Below are 4,820 nucleotides of genomic sequence, written 5' to 3'. Positions count from 1 at the left end.
AGTATTGGGTTAATGTTTTCTGTGTACCATGTGCTTTTATTGACCTATAGGTGCTTTCTACTTCTAACCAATCTCTTTCTTTTGCACACACTAATCCCCACCACTCACAGGGTAGATTACTTAGCCCCTGTTGGAAGTTAGTTATTGGGTGGAGGAAATGCAAGTGAGTTCTATCCAGATTCTTGTGGAAGAAAGACACACAGAGAAAGCGTCCCTGCTGTAGCCAAGCCAGGACCTGGCTTGCACCAGGACCCTTGTCCGGGACCAGTGCAGTTGAGTCTTGACACCCATGTGTACAGATGCAGCTAGAGACAACCAGTTCTTCCAGTACTTCTACTATATCTACAATTCAGTGTCTAGCACCTTAAGGGAGAAGAGTCTAGGAACATCCTAACCCATGCCGAAAACACGTCTAAAAAGTGCAGGGCAATATTCTGAAACACAAGAAGAACTAGCCTGGATAGGACAAAGCTACCAAGGAAGGTCTACGTATCCTATCTCGCAGTGCAGGTAACTGGGACACCCCTGAAACTTAGCTTTGCCCAAATAACCATGACTGAGGTTTGTATCACCCTATTAGGATGGGTCACTCTACACAAGGGCAGAATGTCGTCAGACTGAAGTATATACATGGGTACAAGTAACTTCTCACACTAAAGTATTCTCTCAAAGTTCCGGCAGAGTACATTGCTACATTGGGTCAGGACTCCCTCTACCAACTCTTCTCCTCCACTCTACTCTCAACTCTTCAAGCACTGTTACAACTACCTCTCTACTACTCGACTTCTCCAGCACCTCCTCAAGCACAAACAAGTTCAAGCACTAAAGTCTACGTGGAGATTTAGCTATTCTACCAAAGTGTATTGTACTATTGAAAGACAAGTGAAATTGTTCTATTTTTGCTAACACCGGGACTCTGTCATCTTTCCTACGCACCAGCACCCATACACATTAACTGCACACCTTGGGGTTTTTTCCTCTTCCTGTGGGTGGCGGTACTGATAGTCCTGGTGGGTCAATTGCCACTCCGGACTACCGTGACAAGAACCAAATGGACCCAAACACGCCCAGCAGGTCAACGACCATTTGGGCATCACAGCTAGCCACAACATAAAGCAGGGACCTACATCACACCTGTGTTTTGGACAAGCACTGGCGTCACAACAATATCATCTTGGGCTGAGCTGTCACAACAACACCTATATCCATACCTCACCACAATAATACTGTATGGTTATATCTGTAGTTGTATTCATGTGTGTAATACAACTGATCGGGTTGTGTGTATGTATAGCAGCTCAGTTCTATTGAAGTGAATGGAGCCAAGTTGTAATACCACACACAACCTGAGGTGAAATGCTATATTTAGAGGAACTTAACTGTTTTTCTCATCCTAAATAATCCTTTTTTAGGCTATGTTCACACGCCGTATGAGACCGGCTGTTCTGTGAACCGGCCGGGTCACGAAACGGCCGGTCTCTGAAAAGATCATCCCGGCCATCATGGAACGGCCGGTCTCTGAAAAGATCATCCCGGCTGGTTCTGTAGTACCGGCCGGATGATATTTCCGGCCGTAGAGTTTTGATGCGGGCGCATCAGCGCGCGCCCACATCAGAACTCCCCAAAGCACACAATGAGGCAAGCGGCCGGAACCTCTCGCTTCATGGTGTGAACTAACCGGTCCGTTTCATTGCGGTGCTGCATGGGATCCCGGCCGGAGCGTATACAATGTGTATACGCTCCGGCCGGGATCCCATAGAAGAATAGGCAGTGTTCCACCCCGTACAGCGGCCGTACTTTTACGCTGTGTGAACATAGCCTTAGTCCTAATAATGAGGTTTGTGTTATAATGCTGCTAAAGCGTACACTGAAAGGTCTCCATACGAGTTCAATAACTGATGTGTAGTGTCCCAGAGTGGGTGTGGCCTCTGATGTTTCCTGCCCACCTGAAATTATCTGCACTCTGAACATATTCCCTGTTTATACCTTGGTTCTATACTTGTGCCTGCACTACTTATTTTATGCCACTAGATGTCACTGTATTATATGAATTGTATGCACAGCTGAAGGAAAGGGTTAAAGTGACACTGTCACCCCTTTTTGCATTATGACTTCTCTTCACAGATGTAAAGGGTACATTTAGCAATTTTCATGACTTATTTTATATCATATCTCATGGTGCTTGTTCCAGTAAAAAGTGATCTTTTGTCATCTGTGGATTGTGCTACCTGGGTGGGGCTTCACGGTGGAAGCGCCACTTAGCCCAGTCCACATCGCCACTGTAGGCCCCGCCCCTGTGATGTAATCAGCGTTTAACCTGCCCCCGTTGAGGGGGCGGGGCCTATGTGCCGATTACGTCACAGGGTGGGGCCTACGGTGGCTATGTGGGCGAGTCTAAGTGGCACTTCAGCCGCGAAGCCCCACCCAGGCAGCACAATCCGCAGATGATAAAAAAAATCCCTTTTTACTGGAACAAGTACCATGACGTATGAAAAACTGCTGAAAACTGAAAACTGTTAAATTTACCCTTTACACCTGAGTAGAAAAGTCATAATGCAAAAAGGGGGTGACAGTGTCACTTTAGCTTTCTAACTGTCAGTATGGTATGAGGTGATGTGTGCCGACCAATCCCTGAACTGATCTAGCCAATCCCTGTTCAGTATTAAGGTCTCCGAGTCTGTGTCCGGCCAATTAGAGATTAGATTATTCCCCTGAGGGAAATCAAACGAGTAAGGATTTTGAAGTGTATACATGGGTACAAGTAACTTCTCACACTAAAGTATTCTCTCAAAGTTCCGGCAGAGTACATTGCTACAGTACATTGGGTAAGGACTATATATATATATATATATATATATATATTGTGGCATGGTGGGGCTGTAAGAGGCAGTTCTATGCCTCTGGAGTGGGAATTGGAGTTCAGGTGGAGCTCCTGCTCCAGGTACTCCACTCCAGTCCAAGAGCTAATGAGGCTCTGAAACCACCTGGTGGAGCTCTATTAGAGACTCCAGAGCTTTCCAGGTGAGGGCTCCCAGGTGAAGACTCCCAGTGTGGGAGAACAGGCAGCACTAGGCCTGTGGGAGCTGCAGACAAGAAGTCTGGGTAAGACCAGTGGAGCTGGTGATATTGAGCATTAGGCTCATAAGTGACAGCTAGGGAAGCTGTGGTGTTAGTCAGTGGCTTGACGGCCTAGGTTTTATTTTATTGGCAGTGTTGCCTATGTCTTGTGTTATTTGAACGGATAAATAAAGCTGACTGAGGTCAGTATAAAGCCTACAGCACTGACTGGACTGCAATTTGTGATGTGCCAACCGTCTCAGGCCCAGGAGATGGCGATCCCAGCAAGTGAGTAACCCCCAGATTGTCACATATGGTGGAGGATTGCTGTGGGCAGAAAAATGGCACATGAAGTTTGTGGCTGAATTTAAAGAGCCTGAAGCCTTATAAGAGGTTGTGTCTCTGTGGAGCAAGAGATATACAGAGACTGTGTTTCAGCTGGATTTAAAGGGCCAGAAGCTTTGAGAGATTGAGTCTCTGTGGAGAGAGACATACAGAGACTGTGTTGCTGTGGAGAGAGACATACAGAGACTGTCTTGTCTGGATAAGGCCAGTTTCGCTTATGTTTGAAGCTGGTGTTTCTGCTGCATAAAGAATATAGTTGCCATGGGTCTAGCAGAGGACTATGTCAGACGTATATGGGACATACAGCGCCGTGAAGACATGGCCAAACAGATGGGTCATAACCTTGAGCAGTTTGAAGCAGAGCGGGAGGCTGTTGAGGCCCAACTGCAAAGGACATTGGATAAGCAAGCTTCTGTACAAAGTGCATGTACTGCTACACCCCGCACTGCACTGCAGGGGGCTGCTAACCAGAAAGCACAGGGGTCCAAGCCCAGTGGTTGCTGTACCAAGGTCCCAGTTGCATCCTGGTCTGATTCTCCAGATAAAAAGCGTGAGGGTGCCGTCCCTAAAGCCAACCAGCCAGAGCCGCGCTGGGGATGTATGAGAATGGACTGTTGTGTAATTGGATGTGCTTTTGCCCAGTGCCCAAGTGTTAAAAAGTCACTTTTGCAGAGGCGCCATGATGTTGTTGCTAAGAGCAACCAACCCCAACAGCAAGCGGCAGTCACTGAGCAATGGGAGCCATGTTGGAGGTGCATGGGAGTGGGTGTCTGTGCATCTTATTGTCCTCTGGTCAGGAGATCAGAGAAATTTAAACCAAAAACCTGTGAATTGCTGGTGGGTGGCATCCCACTGCTGGTTGACCTGGATTGTCGCCAGGAGGTGTCCAGGGTCCACCCCGATATTATACTGTTTGTGAAAAGTCGACCAGAGCCGTATGGTAAGACTATTCTAATTGACTTTAAAACCTGTTATGGGACAGTAAATCATGTGCTGGAGGTCTGTGCGGAGCTTGAGGTGGAGTTCATACTTGGCAGAGACTTTCCTTATTTCTGGCAGTTGTGGGAGGGAGAGTCCCCAGTAAAGTGTACTGTACCACTGCCTAAGGGGGAAGAGCCAGGAGAACCATATACAAAAGTCCCAGAGTTACCAGTGGGTGGAGTCTCACTGTCTTACTGTGTGAACTGTGACCAAAATAAGTCCAAATGTTCAGCAATGCTACCAAGTGAGGAGAAGAATCATGTGGCTGACAAGACCATCCTGATGTCTGATGAGATTATTGCACAGTCTGAACATGGACTTGAAAAGTCAGATGAAATTAATGATAATGTATTGCATGCAATGTGTATTGAAAATGTCACCCAGCAGTTATGTGACAGCAGTAATGTCACCCAGCAGTTATGTGATAGCAGTAAGGT

This window comes from Dendropsophus ebraccatus, chromosome 1, assembly GCF_027789765.1.
Source record: "Dendropsophus ebraccatus isolate aDenEbr1 chromosome 1, aDenEbr1.pat, whole genome shotgun sequence".
In the NCBI taxonomy this organism is placed as follows: Eukaryota; Metazoa; Chordata; class Amphibia; order Anura; family Hylidae; genus Dendropsophus; species Dendropsophus ebraccatus.
This window is presented reverse-complemented; position numbering follows the sequence as displayed.